Raw genomic sequence first — 17,722 nt, forward strand, 5'->3', positions numbered from 1 at the left:
TGGATAAATTTGTGTTTAAAAGAGTACAAAGTTCGGTTGATGAATTACCTAGTAGTAGTAGTCCTAATGCACAAACACTTCTCAATTCAAATACTAGTGTTGAGTTTAACTCAGATGATATAATTAGTGATCCTGAACTAAGAAAACAGATTGAAGAATTTGATGTTAACCTTAGGGATCGTGTTCGAAGAGAGTACATATCTAGAGGTCCTTGTCGACCACTTGGACATACATTTCCTCAACGTCAATTTGGTCCATCTAAAAGGAGTTTTAGAGTTGAATGGTTTGACAAGTATGATTGGTTAGAATATAGCATTTCGAAAGATGCCGCTTATTGTTTTTGTTGGTTAGAATCAGCTTGAAATGTATATTTATGATGTTAAAAGAGATATAAACTTTGCTGCTGTTGAAGATTTAGGATGTCTTTCAAAAAAGATGGTTTCAACTAGAAAAGCTCAAACTTTTCCATTGGTGTATCGCCTAATTGAATTGGCATTGCTTTTACCAGTTGCAACAACTTCTGTTGAAAGAGTATTTTCAGCAATGAATATTTTAAAGACCGATTTGAGAAATCGAATGTCAGATGATTGGTTGAATGACTGTTTGGTAGTATTTAGCTCGAAGGATATCTTCATCAACATTGATAATGAAGATATTTTGGATCGTTTTCAAGCTATGACAGATCGTAGATGTCAATTGCCACCTCGTAATCGTCGATCTACTTAGCATTAGAAGTTTTTTTTTTTAATTTTAAGACATTTTGTATCGAATAACAATTATGTACTAAATTATATTTTTTTCAATTAATGTTATTTTGTCTAAAAAAATTTTACATAGAGTTTCACCCCCTCCCTTAATTCCTGAATTCGCCACTGCAGGATAACCCAACTAGGTTGACACCCCTCGCATCTTGAAAAAGCTAGGCCCTGAATGCAATAAAATTAATGAAATACCATGATAAGTTTAGAAAGAATGAAACTATCTAAAACGGAACTGCTCCATACTACTAGAGTCCTCTAAACAAAAAGTGTTACAAAATGAGAGCGCAAATGGCCACCAAGTGATGGAAGTAGCCGTTACGCCAAACTTTCAACAGCTGCTCGGTTACCTTTATGGAAGATATGCGATGCGAAAATTTCTATGGAGTCACAAACATGCAAGCCAATCCTGTTTAATCGACCAAAAAACCTCTGCAGATCTTTATTTAATTAGGTTGACAACATAAGTAACATCACATTCCATCGAAAGCTTCCACCACCCTTCGCGTAAGCAAGATCTGTTGCAAAAATTACTGCTCTAAGTTCAGCGATGCGCATTGAAGGAGTTTGGGATCGGAAAAGCAAAACAGCCCCGTGGGAGGTTCTGAAGATGCCACCTGCACCAGCAGCTCCCAAGGATCTTAATGTCACACTGTCTGTGTTAGCTTTGAGCCAGTTTGAAGGTGGGGGAATCCAACGAACACCGATGATGGTAGGGGGATGTTGGGGGCAGGCATCAATGTTTAGCTGCTGGAAGATGTGGCTGTCAGATGTTGTTGCGGGTTAAAAAGCCCTTGTTATGTTTATACAACATCAACAATTAGCCTTTTTGGAGCTTTTTATAAACAGTTGTTTGCATCTGTTCACTGTTAACAAAATTATCATTTTTATCTCTACAAAATACATGTTTTCTTTAACGTTATTTATATCTCTATAATATTATTACAAAAAAAAAAGTTTTACTCCGTTTAAGAAATTATTATTTAGTTATTTACATTATTTTTATTAATTTGTATTAACATTTTGTATTAGCATTTTGATTTTTATAATTTATTTGTTTATTAATTTAAAATATGTCTATATCAGACATTTTACATACTAACACAAACAGAAATAGAAACAATTTTTTTTTTTGAAGAAGAAATCAATAAACTTTATTCAAAAGCGGGAGAGGCGTCCTGAAGTAGGATGCCCTCAATGAATACAGGAACAAATGAATGAATGAAAGAATTAGCGTAGAAACGAGCGTGGCGTGCTAGCGCATGAGCCGCCTCATTTGCTAACCTTGAAACATAAACCACCGTAAACCTAGGGTGGGTGCTAAGTAACAGTCTAATCTCATCAATAATAATTCCAAACTCAGTAATATCTCTACAAGGCGAAGAAATACTATCAACAACAAGCTTGGCATCGGATTCAAAAATGACATTCCGCGGAGTCGTTTCTGCTGCCCAAATAATACTTACTTTAAGTGCAAGGGCTTCTCCCAATTTTACTGAAACAGTTAATCACAATTTTAACATACATCATTAGTTAATCAGCTAACAGCAACAACAAACTGTTTGACAAATAGCTGTTATTACATAAACTTGTTTGGTAAAACTTAGCTAATTGCTAATAGCTGTTTGTGTTGAATAACGAAGCTAAATAAAACAGAATAATAAAGCAAAGATCGAACACAAGGATTTGTTAACGAAGTTCGGCAGTTTTTAATTGCCTACGTCTCCGGGAGCGATGAGCGGTTTATTGCTTATTGATCGTGTAAAAGAGATACAAATTACATGTATTTATAGTGTGTATAAAATTACTCAAATACCCATGTACCATACCGCGTGGGCTCCGTCCCTCGCACCCCCGGCCCACTAATCCTAGCGTGTCAATGTCGCTCCGCTCCTCTCACTCCCCGCTCCCTTTCGCTTGATGCACTTCGCTCCTCTCACTCCGCTCCGGGATAAGCCCCTTGGATATTATGAGTCATATCCAACAGTTTGTATGAAATGATAAAAGACATGGTAAAACCTTTATTTGGGGTTAAATGGTAGTAATTAGGGGTAAAAATGTCAGTCGAAAGAGATGGAGCAATAAACTAATTAAAAAAAAGCTATTAAAAAAAGTTTTTTCAGAATTAGCTTTTTGGACCTAATAAGCTCTTTCAAACCTCTTTTCATAAGTTTGATTAGTCAAAATATCTCAAATTTCTAATTTTATCCCAAAAAACTCGGTACGAATAAATGGCGAAGAGCCCATAATCCTAAGAATTGAAGTCGAGAAATCAGTAACAAATAATTTAGGGTATTATTATTGTGTCACTTTAATAGCAGCATTAAATCGGTGATCCATATAATGCAATATAAATAATGTGCTAATTATGGAATAGTATTTATTAGTGTATGTTGTTTGGTGATTCATAAAAAGGGCATACATTAATCAAAGCATGCTCTAACTTATTGGCCGTAAAAACTGCTCATATACAAATTGGAGGCAATGATGTTTAACCTCGTTATTAACGGGTTAAATACATCACTGTTTACTGAACTTTTATGGTTATCTTAACATAGTTGTTCAATTTTAATTTATCTCAAATTCATTCAATTTTGAATTTTATCTCAATAAAATCATTCCCGCAACTTAAAAAGCAAAAAAACAATAGAAAATATAACGTGGCTTCCACGTCAGCACTAGTCAACTTCACTACTGACCGAAATGGTATATGAGTGCCACCTAGCTGACCGAAACGACATGTGTCGTTTTGCCCAGATAGGTGGCAATCACGTGTCGTTTAAGGGGTAATTAGCACCAGTGGTCACAAAAGTTTGGACAATGTTCCCAAAAGGTCACAAAAGTTTAATTTGTCTCAATAAAATCACTTAAGTTTCTTTTCGTCCCAATAAAGTCACTTTGGACGTTTTTCGATCATTTTTTCACCAAAATTGCTCACGTGGTATCTAATCACATGTTTCAACACCATATGACATAATACAAAAAAATAATCATAAATTAACTCAAGTAAATAAGGATTATTAATTAAAAGTTTAATCATAAATTAACATACATAACATATAGATTATCAATTAAAATATGTAGTTATATATTTTTTAATATGCTAGGTGGCACTAACGTGACGTTGAGATGTCATTTGAGTAATTTTGGCGAAAAGATGATCGAAAAACATCCAAAGTGACTTTATTGGGACAAAAACAAACTTACGTGGTTTTATTGAGATAAATTAAACTTTTGTGACCTTTTGGGAATATTGGCTTAACTTTTGTGACCACCGATACTAATTACCCGTCGTTTAAGTCTGTAGTGAAAGTTGACTATTGGTGATGTGGAAGTCACTTCACTTTTCCGGTTTTTTTTTCTTTTGAAGATGTCAAAGTGATTTTATTTTGACAAAATTTAAAGTTTAATGATTTTATTAAGACAAATTGAAATTTAGTGATCATTTTGAGACAACAATGAAAGTCAGTGTTGAGTGCTTTTATTGGGGAAAAAAAAGTAAAACTCTGTACAATAGATTTAACGGATAATTAAAAAAAACCTTTTGCTCATTTGTAAATTGGTGTCGGTGGGGTTTTTTTTTTTTTTTGGCAAAAAGATGACGTTGTTGATGACCTCAAAATGAAAATTTCTAAGAATTGATTATATTTTAATTCCACAACTTTTTAGTTTGCGGTCATTTAAGTATTGGTTGGTTAGGAGATAGAAAATTAATGTTTAGAGATAGAAAGTTTCAAAAATAATGAATTTGGAAAATGTGATTCCACGGTAAATATGGTGTTGAACAAATTTAATTTTTGAAAATTTCTATTTTGCGGTCATCAACAATCAAAATTGACAGTGTCAATATAAAAGTCATTGGTTTTGCAAATAGGCGAAAATTTCATTCACTTTTTAAAACAAAAAAAAAAATCGGCTTAATGCATATATACACCCCTAAACTTGGTAAGTTTTGCCTAATGGCACCCTGAACTTTTAAAATAACATATCACACATCTATAGTTGGCTTTAAAAACCTATCACACACCTATAGTTGGCTCAATTGGATCTCTTATACACAAAATCGTTCATCTTTCATTTTTGACGGATGAGGTGGCATACCGAACGAACTCACACGTTTTACTTTAACACGCATACTACCTCGTCCGTTAAAGACGAAAGATCAATGATTTTGTGTGTAGGATGTCCGAATGAGCCAACTATAGGTGTGTAATAGGTTTTTAAAGCCAACTATAGGTGTGTGATAGGCTATTTTAAAAGTTCAGGGTGCCAATAGACAAAACGTGCAAGTTTAGGTGTGTATATATGAATTAAGCTAAAAAAATCCAGACTCCCGTATACAAATCATTGAAACAACAAGGATTATTTTTTGAATTATCCTTTGAAACTATAACATTTTTACCGCTTTAATTGGAGGAAGTGTCGAAGAAAGGAGAAAAAATTAGCTCAACCCGTTACTAACAACTGTAAATAATAAATTGGACCGAATATCAAATTGGATTTATAGTTAGGTGATAAGTCTCTTGATTCAACCAAATAACTCGAATTGATTGAGTTATGAAGAAAATAAGATTTATCCAAAAATAATGGTTTTTATTTATTTATTACTTATATTTTACTTTTTTTAATTAATTAAAAAAAGTCACATCAGATTCTAATTGGACCGCGGGATCTCGAGTTGACCCTAATTCTTACTGGGTAGTTGAAGAACAGAACTAATATGATTTAAATCGGAGACTTAGTTGGTTTTTGATCCGACTAATCAACACAACTGATCTAATCCAAATCTAAGGTCATCTCCAAGAGCTCTCTATTTTCAGAGACCCTTGAAAAATCCAACTCCAATGGAGCTGGATACACCTACGGCAAAAATACCGCAAGGTAAAGATAATATAAAATATTCTAAAAAAATCTGTTTATTGGTTTTACTTAATTGATATTTTATTTTGTTTTATGTTTATTTTGTTTTATATTATATTTGTTTTAAATTCATATTATAGTTTGTTTTATATAATATTTGTTTTAAAAATCTGGTTATTCGTGTTATTTAATTTTTAGTTGTAGTGTTATTTGATTTTTTTTATTGTGTTGTACATTTAAATATTTAATTATAATTATAAAAACATTAAATATTATATAATTATAAAAACGTTTAAACATTACACGAATTATAAAAATGTTACACGAATTAGAAAAACATTACATGAATTAGAAAAACATTATACGAATTATTAAAACATTACACGAATTAGAAAAAAAGAAAACAAACTAGAAAAACAACAAAGACGGAAAATAGCATAGACAACATACTACTCAATAAGGTCCTAAATCATTTCCACTTCCACCAAAATTGTTGAAAAACCCGGAAAATTCGAAATCAGCTTAGGTAGGTGGTAGTTGTGATTGAGTATCTTATGTTGCCGCCAATCTTCTTACATAAATATCATTTTTACTTTGTAGAAGCTGAGCACGTAAAAGTGGATCCGAGATTGAATTTGGATCTTGCATCAATATACTATTTTCTTGCATGGCTAAACGACGTCCCGGTAGGTCAAACATTTTCTTTTGAAGTTGAAGTTTCTCTTTCTCTACTTCCATTCTGCCTTTTAATAACTTAATAATTTCAGCATTATCATCTTTTATAATATTTTTAACGTCAGTCATGTCTGAATTACTTTTCATTTTTAGCTTAGCTTTTTTAATCCCAATAGGCCGTTCAGAAGAGTTTCCAACAGAAAAATTATCATTCAAGTTTAATGAAAAAGAAGACAAACCAGGAGATTCCGGCTCGGGGGTTTCAGAAAGCATATTCTCATATCCTGATGAAACATACGATTCAGAGTGTTTCTTCGCAACCTTATGTTTTCGAACTGGTTCATTATCTATAAATTTTTCAAAATCCTTTAAGATATTCCATACATGATCAAATTTGAAACTCATGTCATTGTTATCTTGAGCGAATAATTCTTTTGCACGCTCAACCTGCAATAAAATTAAAAGACAATTAGAGAAGGTGTAATATTTTAACAATGATATATAATAAAAAAAAAAGTAATAGAAATATTGACGATATCCAAGTCTGATGCCCCACTAGGATTGAGAAGTTCAACTTGTTTAATTCAATCTTTCAGCTTCTTAACCTCTAATGTAATCAGACTGATTCTACACTGAAGCGATCTTATGGTACGTTTGCTGCTCCTATTGCATTTTTGTTCGAATATCTCCCCAATTCTTCCCCAATAAATTTCGAGCTTTTGCTGGTTTCCTGAAATAGGATCTTGAGTTATTTCCATGTAAGCTTCAGTCAAGATCATATCTTTTATCTTAAAGTATGAATTTTTGTGATTAGAAGTCATGTTTTGAGTGAAATAGATGAGAAGAAGAAATAAAAAGTGTGAGGTTAGTGAAATAAAACTATTCTTATTTATAGAGGAGTTTGCATCATTTTCATCCATTGGATTAGTATCAATGCATCCACACCTTCTATTTTATCACACATCTCTATATGTGTTGTTACAATTATAATTATCATATACACCTTCTATCTTAGCCTCATTGTTACACGAGGTGTATGTCAAATAATGCAAAATCATAACAGACTACTAGAGCTCTGTATGGATAGTGCAAGTAGTCAATCAACTCATGGTGTACCGGCTGATGTGACAGATGAATAGATCAAAATAGGCGAGTCCACCGCAATTGAAAATGTGAAGCGATTCTGTCGTGCTATTGTAGAGATTTTCTCGTATCAGTATTTAAGAGAACCAAATGCCAATGACATAGCAAGACTACTCCATATTGGTGAACAATGTGGTTTTCCAGGAATGTTGGGGAGCTTGGATTGTATGCACTGGAAATGGAAAAACTGCCCAACACCTTGGGCTGGACAATTTGCAGGATGTTCTGGAAAACCAACTATAATTCTAGAAGGAGTAGCTGATTACAATTTATGGATCTGGCATGCGTACTTTGGTAATTTCGGGAAGCAACAATGATATTAATGTATTAAGTTCATCTCATTTGTTTTCTAATTTGGCTAATTGTATAGCTCCTCCTGCTAATTATGTTATTGAAAGCAAATAATATAACATGGGCTATTATTTGGCTGATGGAATATATCCGAAATGGTTCACACTTGTTCAAACAATTCGTGAGCCTCGAGATCAAAAGAAAATGTATTTTGCTATAAAGCAGGAACCCTGTAGAAAAGATGTTGAGCGTGCATTTGGAGTGTTACAAAGCCGATTTGCCATTGTTGCAGGGCCGGTACGCTACTGGCGTAAACAAGTCCTCCATGATATTATGAAAACATGTATTATTCTGCATAATAAGATTGTTGAAGATGAACGTGATTTGAGTGCACCAGTCATGGATTCAGTTGTTGCTCCAACCCAAACAGTTGAAAATGTGCATGATGAGGAGGCCTATTTTCGTAACTTCCTTCAATGACATAAGAAAATGAAGGACAAAACTGCACATTTTTAACTTCGAAATGCTTTGGTGGAGCATTTATGGAAGTTTCGTGGCAATTCGATATAATTATTTCTTTGTTTTTTCATTAATGTTGTAATGTTTATTGTTTTTGAAATGTTTTAGTTTTTTTAATGTACTTTCTTTTAGTGTTTTTGAAATGTTTTAGTTTTTTTTAATGTAATTTCTCTTTAGTGATATTGAAATGTTGTAAATTTTTTTAATGTATTTCTTTGTTTATGTTAAATCTTATATTTCTTCAAATTTTATAAAAATATATTTCAAATTAATAATAATATAATTAATTGAATTATTAATTATTGACTTTAATAATTATCATTTAATTATTTAGTTTAAAATAAAAACATTAAATTATAAAACATGATAAAATTTAATAAATGGATATATTTTGATTAATAATATAAAGAATATAAATGTTATGTGAAAAATGAATATAAATAATAATTAAAGGGTTAATACACATATTTATCCATGTATTTATCCGTTATAGCACATATGCCCCTATATCAAATAAACACATAAATATATTCTTATATTTTTCAAATATCAGCAAAAATACCCTAATCTAACAAACTAATACATGACATTGACGGTGCAACACGGTCAGACCATTTAATGGCCAATAATTTAATAAAATACCTCTTTTCTCATATGCAACAAAAAAACGTTTTTGCATATGAGAAAATAGGTATTTTATTAAATTATTGGCCATTGGATGGTCTGACCGTGTTGCATTGCAAAAAACGTTTTTGCATATGAGAAAAGAAGTATTTTATTAAATTATTGGCCATTGAATGGTCTGGCCGTGTTGCACCGTCAGTGCCATATATTAGTTTCTTAGATTAGGGTATTTTTAGTGTTATTTGAAAAATATAAGGATATATTTATGTGTTTATTTGATATAGGGATATATATGCTAAAACGGACAAATATATGTATTAACCCAATAATTAAATATTTAAAGAGTCAGTAAAATAGAGTAGATGGTTGGAGAAGTTTTATTGTAGCAACTCTATATTTAAAGATAGAATAGAGAAAAAAGAAGGTAGAATAGGCTAAATAAAGAGCATGGTTGAAGATGGCCTAACAACATTGGATACACGTGTGGAAGGAAAGGAATTACAAATTAGGTATCCACAATTCCTTTCCTTCCTTTGAAACTTCCCTCGAATCAAACTTAGTACAAGAATCTAGACCTGGCAATTATCGTGTTTCGTGTCAAAATCGTGTTATCTCATATTTATGTTCCATATGGTTTTATATGTTATAAATGCTAGAAAAATGATTTTCATGTCAATCTTGTCGTGTCAGTCGGGTTGGCTCTGTAATCGTGTCAGAAATTGCCACCTCTACAAGAATCATCTCGACTTGAATCTGGATTCAACTAAAAAACTCTAACTACAGCAAGGATTCAACCAAATCGTGTGTGTCATATATTTGAATTAAGGGTCAATTTAGGGGTAAATTAGATACGTGGTGTACAATCTTTATCATATGTTAAATTTGGTGTATAACCTTTAATTTTGTACACAAAACTGCACAACCTTATGGTGACATCAGCCGGTAATTGTGACTGGTCAACGCAAAATCAATACACCACGTCAGCAATTTGACCTTCCTAAAAGTCAAAAATTGACCGGATCAACGGTAAGTCAAGATGCCACATCGATAATTTGACCGACGTGGCGTGTTGACTTCGCATTGAGAGATCATAGTTACCATATGTACACTATAGTGGAAGGTCATCAAAAGGTTGTACAGTTTTGTGAGCAAAATTGAAGGTTGCACATCGAAGTTTGAAAAATAATAAAAATTGTACACCATCTATATAATTTACCCGTCAACTTAAGTCTTTAAAATTCAGTTTGGTCCAAATCGAAGTTTAAATATAAAAAATTTGTTAAAATTATACTACTTTGACAAATATTACTAAGTTCGGAACTGAGTTAATATAACTTCGGTTCGGACTAAACTCAACATCTATAACAACAAATTGACCCTATATATATATATATATATATATATATATATATATATATATATATATATATATATATATATATATATATATATATATATATATATATATATATATATATAACTTAATAGATCACCAGCTCCCTGAACTTGTCCATAATAGTAGATTAGTTTCCTCAACTTTACAAGTGTCTCACCAGCTCCCTAAATTTGCTTATTTCGTACCACCAGCTTCCTAAACTTGTCCATAAAAATTAATTAGCTCCCTGAACTGTGCAAGTGTCTCACCAGCTCCCTAAACTTGCTTATTCTGTAACAACTAAATACAAAAATCATAATACTAACTCGGATTAAGGTGCAAAAATACCCCTAACGTTTTGAGTCAGAAGCAATTTCACCCCTAACGTCTAAAATGATTCAATTTTACCCCTAATGCTGGTAGCCAAGAGCAATTTTACCTCTAACATTGATATATTGGGTTAATTTGAGAAATAATTCATCAAACTGTCTTCTCGATCATGAATCTTGTCATCTACACTTCACACACGTGCGTCATTTTATCAGTAACAAATCACAAACATATGTTGGGATGTAAAAAAAAACACTGTCTTTTATACGAATTGGACAAAAAAATTCAAAGAATTCACCGAATTTATAAATATTAATCTTCAGTTCTATTATTAAATTATAAAAAACATTAAATCCTTTTTTTAGAACAAATTGATATGCAATTGGTGCAAAATAATAGACAAAAATATCTGTGTTTTTATAATAGTGTCTAAAATTGACACAAATTATCAATGTTAGAGGTAAATTTGCTTTTGGCTACCAACATTAGGAATAAAATTGCACCATTTTAAACGTTAGGGATAAAATTTCTCCTCACTCAAAACGTTAGGGGATACTTTTACATCTTAACCCACAAAAATATATACGAAACTGCTTCAGTTTATCGACAAAATTGTTTAGAAGGTTATATGTAATAGTTAAATACAATCAAACCAGCTTTTTTTAAATTTCGATAATGTAGACTAAAATAACGTTAGAGTTAAATTTCCATATTTCATACGTTACGACAAAATCCGCACTTATTCAAAAACTCTAGGCTCAAATTTTCCCATATATATCAACTAGCACATGGAGACATCAATTCATCAAATGGGAAAGTATATATGGAATGTTCCAACTTACTTCCATAAAGCTTGGATGTATTTATTTCTAACAATTGCATAAAAGCATAAATACCACTAATTAAATAACCGTCAAAACGTCACTAATTTAGCTGGAAATTTCAACTATTTAACACCACCAAATCTCACACTTTACCATCTCACTCTACTTCTACTTTCATTTTCACAAAAATGGCTTTCTTTCCTATGGCTCTCCTTATATTTCTTGCAATTTCAGGCCAAGCACTCTCGGGCCGTAACGTCCCGAACAAATCGGACGTGAAACACCCCGAGTTCTTGCTTAAATCTGATCGTAGTTTCCTCATTCCTGGTGTTGGACGGGTTCTGCTGCCACCGCACTTCTCTAGCATTCCTCCGAAAAAGCTACCACATCTTACCGTTCCTTCTTATGCTCCGTATGCTGGTACTGGGAGGTATACTCCGGGTGCTGATGATACACTCGTCCCGAATCCTGGGTTCGAGACCCCGAATCCGGGCATTGCTCATCCTTGAGCGTGGTACTGTTATTGTTAAGTGATTTATGTTTGTGTTTATGTTGTTTGTAGTTTGTTGTTGTTGTCGGGAAGTCTAGTGTATTAGGCTTCCCTTTCTCAATAAGTGTATGTCCGAGTTGTGTCGGTTTATTAGAATGAAACTTTCAATCTACCCGGTTTTGGTTTCCTCTCTTGAGATTGAAGAGTGTTTCGGCCTGCAGACCTTTTTCATTGATTTTTTTCTACTCGACAAGTACTACTTTAGCTCTATGGTTATTGGAGAAGAACAAATTTAGACTAAAAAAAGTCGTTAACGTTAGCCTAACTTTATATGAATGGAGCAATTTTAGACCTGATTAACGACACAAGAAACAAAAGTAACAACACTTAACATTTTAAAATGCAGCAAATAACTAAATACTAAAATTATATCCAATTATTCATAATCTTTATCATAAATTCTAATAGGCATAAGATTCATTTGTATCCTTAAATTAAAGCTTTAAAGTCAATTAAGACCTTAAACTATCAAAATCATCAATCAGATCCCTGAACTAACCAAATATCATCAATTGGGTCCACATTCTAAACAAAAATCATCAATTGAGGCTTCATCGAAAATCATTCAGTTGAACAATTTCAGACCCTCTTCCGCAAACTCATTTGAACCAACACAGGGATTATTACAGTATATATCAAATAATCACAGTTTCGGATTTTAGGATAGGATGAGCACTCAATTGGTGATTTTTGCTTAGTTCAAGGACCCGATTGATGATTTTGATAGTTTAGGGTCCTAATTGACTTTGAAACTTTAGTTTAAGGATCCAAATGGGTGTAATGTCATTCTAGTATGAACTAAATTCTAAATTAACTATTACCTCATCTATAATCATAATTCATAATAATATTTTAGGGTAAATAATTTATTAGTCCCTGTATTTTTATCTCACACATTGTTTAGTCCTCATTAATAATACAATATTTAGTCCTTAACTTTTCTTCTATTCAACAGTTTAATCTCTCAAATATTTGAATTATTAAACAGTTTTGTCCTTCTATAAGGGACCAAAACTGATGAATAAAACAAAAATTAAGGATCTTATAACATATTATTAAAATATAAAGACTAAACAATATGTTAGATAAAAATGTATAGGACCGTGAAAATACAATATGACTTATAAAATTTGCACTTAGTCGTTCCTTTTGCAAGGCGTTAGGCTCACAAAGGCGCACACCTCTTGAACAGAGCCCGCCTTTTGGCTGACATACTTGGAGCCTAGCGCCTTTTGCGCCTGAGGTGTGCCTTTGATAACTATACTTGATTGTTACATTATGGTTAAGTTTCGATTGGTTTACTGAGTTTAAAGGTAATCGCGTGTGATCTATACATTTCACATGATTATATATGATATAGCCTAATACATTCTCAGTTTCCCAAATTGTCCAAAAACTGCAACTTCTCCCTGAACTTCAAAATGTTACAACTAAGTCCCCAAGTTGCTTTTTTAGAACAAATAAGCCCTCAAATAACCCTAAACTCAAAAACATTCAACATAACATTACAGCAGAAATAAAAGATGTCCAAAATATCTGTTACTAGATCCAACTAATCTGATGATACATCAATAAAAGGAAAACACCCAAAATCACGGATATTAACTTATTTGAGGGGTTAGTTGTTCCAAATAAGCAAGTTTAGAGGGTTAGTTGTAACGTTTTGAAATTCAGAGGCTAGTTGCAGTTTTTGGACAACTTGGAGGGGTTAGGGATGTATTAGGCCTAATCGAGCCGAATCGAGCCGAGCCGAGCTTTGACATGCTTAAACTCGGCTCGCTATAAATTAACGATCTCGAGCCCGAGCCGAGCTTTGGCTTGCTCAACGAGCTTGAGCCGAGTTTCGAGCTTGTTTTGAGCCCAAAATTCTCTTTGGACTTGGTTCACTAAGAAAATTATCTAACCATGAATTGTTTGTGAGTAAATCGTTAATTATATTTGTGAAGTTTGCTCGCAAATAACTTTTTAATTGTGTACATAAACAAGCTCACAAGCAAAGTTCGTGAATAAATAAACAAGATGCTTACAAATAGTTCGTCTATTACTCATTTATCATGTTTCTGAACGAACTCATCTAATAGCAAATGAAATAATATTAAGTTTAAATATTTGTGAACTACCACAAAACTATATAGTTTTCTACAAAACTAAAATTTGTTCATAAATGTTCTAATCGAGCATGCTCGCGAGCTTTCGAACCGAGCTTTGGCCTGCTCAAACTCGGCTCGTTTACGAACCGAGCCAGTAAATCGTGTTCACAAGCGGCTTGTTTACAAATCAGCCGAGTCAAGCCGAGCTCTTATCGAGCCGACCACCGAGCCGCTCATGAGCGGCTCGGCTCATTTACAGCCCTAATTAGGCGTATATGATATAAATGCAAAAAAGAATGGAAATCCTCTTAAACGGGTCAATATCAGACGGATTATCTTTGTAAATCGTAACAGACTGACTTTGATATATGAAGCCAAAAACTTTGTTCACAAATTCACAACATACATGCAGAAAGTTGGTTCTAAGAATAGAAAGATTAGAGAATTGTTTTTGATGATAAAATTACAAGTTTTCTCACCATGAAAAAAAGATGTGACCTGTCTAGAATCTTTGTCTGAATCTGGAAAATCGAAAGCCTGCAAATGCTCTTGAGTTACAACTTTCAAGGTGCAAATGAATCTGCATTGTCTCATGAAAGGTACCCTGCAGAGTTGTAGATAATTCAAGTTAAAGTATGCTCACTTTTGGCACTAAATAAGTTGAAAATTTACGAACTAATCGACATTCTGGTAATTTTTTGTACATAAATTGGTCGTAATGACTTTATTGAGATCAAAAGTGGAATTTTATTGAAAGAAAATGAAGTTCAGTGACATTTGTGAAATAGAACTCCTACTTCAGTGACCATCAATACAATTTGCTTAAAATGTCATGATTCTCCCTCAACTTGCTTAAAATGTAATCAATTAATCACTCATTTGCAAAGAAATAAGCTGCATGCGAAAGGTATGTTGCACGCATGCGCCTTGGAAAAGTAAAACGACCGGAGTATAGAGTTCTAATATCAGAGAGGACAAGTTTTACAGTTGAACAAAAAAAAACTTCATTTTTAATATGTTTTCTCCAACTTTGAAAATAACCAATTAGCTTTTAAAATTGGTTAAACCGACATGATTAACCTCTTATATCTTACGTGGCAGAGCAATTGAGATTTGGACAGTTGAAACCCGTATCACCGTAGTTGTTAAAGGTACAAGTCATGATGAACCAAAAAAACACACTTATTACCACAAAAACAAAAACAAAAACAAAACCACATAAAAATATAAAATTAAATGTTAAAAACACCAAGTTAAGTTATAAAGACATATGCTTAAACTAAGTACCTAACTCATGCTAATAAACTGATAAAAAAGAACTCAGAAAAACTAATAATCATCATCAAGATCCTCCTCAAGATTAATCTCTCCAAAGCTCCATTATCATTTTCATCTCCAATTTCCTTCTCCTCTTCATATTCTTATTTTGTTTTACACTTTTACATATATTAGATCAAGGGTGAAAAATTGAGTTTATTTAGATTAGATCAGTGACTGAGATTAATCAACCGTTAAAAAAAAAAAAAAAAACCCCTAACCAAAACATTAAGTGTTATTAAGCCGCGGCTTGATGAAAGCCTCTGAAACCCAGCCGAGGCGCACAAGGCAAGAGCCTTTTAAACTGCGCCTAGCCTACGGGAATTAAAGCTCACTACCTTGAGCTTTGCCGCCTTTAACAACTATGCGTATCACTTTAAGCAGGTTTAGAGGGTTAATATTAATAGGACATTTTAAGCAAGTTTAAGGAGTTAATCAGCTGTTTTCAAAATTCGGGGCAATCGGAGTTTATAGCCAATTTGGAGGGCCTGTGTATGTATTAGATCATGTTATGCTCATTATTTGCTCTACATGAACAGTACTACATAAATCTGCTAAAGAAAATAACCACACTTCTAAGCTTTAACACAATTCCACACACCTTCTCCATTACACAACCACATAGTAACTCTCCATAAGGCTATTACATCATATGCCCCGGAACTTGTCCAAAAAACTCATCTCCTGAATTTTCAAAGTGCTCCGATAGCTCTCAACTTGCTTAAAATGTCCTGATAGCCCCCTTAACTTGTTTAAAAAGGAAGTTCTTATTTTCTCAATTATAAAACATGTCCTTTCTAATATTAGAATCACATACCCCGACTTTGATCGTTTGACTTTTCCAAGGCACGTGCAATACATATTCCACATACAGCTTACTTCTTTACAACCGAGTGATTAATTGACTATATTTTAAGCAAGTTGAGAGGGCTATCGGGATACTTCGAAAGTTCAAGTGACCAATCAAACTTTTTAGACAAATTCAGAGAACACGTAATGTATTAAGCCTATCCATAAATTACCAAATCAAGACATTTAGTCACCTCTCCATCGAATCCAATTCAAGAATGTCTTATCTTATATAAACCTAAAACATGTCATTAACCCTCCACCTCTTCTTAATAAATCCTCAACTGAACTCACTTTCTTAAATGTGAAACATGTTTCAAGGTAACTTCCAGACATCTAAGGTAATCTCCATCTTTATTTATAGTTGTTAAAGCACGCCTCACTCAAGGTTCAAGTTTGTGAGCCTTGATTGCAGAAAATGAGGCCCTGTTTAAAAAGCCATCACTTGGGCCACGGAACCTAAATCAAGGCGCACCTTTGTGTTTTCATTAGGTTTTTTTTTTTAATTGTTTTGTGTAAAATAAGTGTTTGACTAATCTTAATTACTAATCTAATTTAAATATGATTATTCTTAACCTTTGGTCTAAATAAGAATATTAAGACACAACCAAATATAGAAAGACTAGAAAGGGATTAAGAGTAGTCACGTAAAGAAGAGTCTCCTCTATTCCACTCAAACAGAAACTGCGACAGTCACATTGAAGAACACTTAGAAGAATATCAAGTGACAATGAATGGTTATCAGTTTAGTAGCATTAGTTAGCTACTTAGGTTAAGACGTTGAGTATATGTTAATATCTCTATGAAGTATGAACTTAACTTGGTGTTTTTGACATTTATGATTTAGTATTATGTTTTTATGTGATTTTGTTTTGTTTGCATGTTCATAAGTGTGTTTTTTTTTGTTTATGCTTTAACTAGTAAAAGATTTTTCTTTTTTGCGCTTCGTGTTCCGCAAACGCGCACCTTACATTACGCCTTGAGCCTAGGCTTCAGGATCTCTTAGCGCCTTAATGTGCCTTGCACCTTCAACAACTAATGCTAAGGCTTTATTTTTTGGGACAATGGGAGAAGTAGAGCATTTATTACGGTATCAGACTTTGATATCGGAGTGTTTTGTTTGAGGGAAGAACACTCTTCTCTCATTGTAACAAGTACTCTACATCTTAATCAAGATAAAGGACGTCAACCATGATTTTAAGGTTATTAATCACACAATTAAGTACTTCATCCCAAAATCACAGGCTTTCAAGAGTTGATCGTCTTTCAAAAATCCTCTGCTCTTAGGATACAACACTATCCAACAATTAATTCTCTCCCAATAAAAGCTAATAATCCAGTTCATAAAGGACCACAGGACCGAAGTAATTCAAGAAAGAACTAGTTTTAATTGATTGAACTACTTCCTAGGATTATTCTAGACAATACTATAATAAATGATCAGCATTAAAGTTATAGATACCCAACTACCACTCGCATCAGGGGTTAAATGTACAGTTCATACTGAACTTTCATGC

Source organism: Euphorbia lathyris, chromosome 5 (assembly GCF_963576675.1).
Source record: "Euphorbia lathyris chromosome 5, ddEupLath1.1, whole genome shotgun sequence".
NCBI lineage: Eukaryota > Viridiplantae > Streptophyta > Magnoliopsida > Malpighiales > Euphorbiaceae > Euphorbia > Euphorbia lathyris.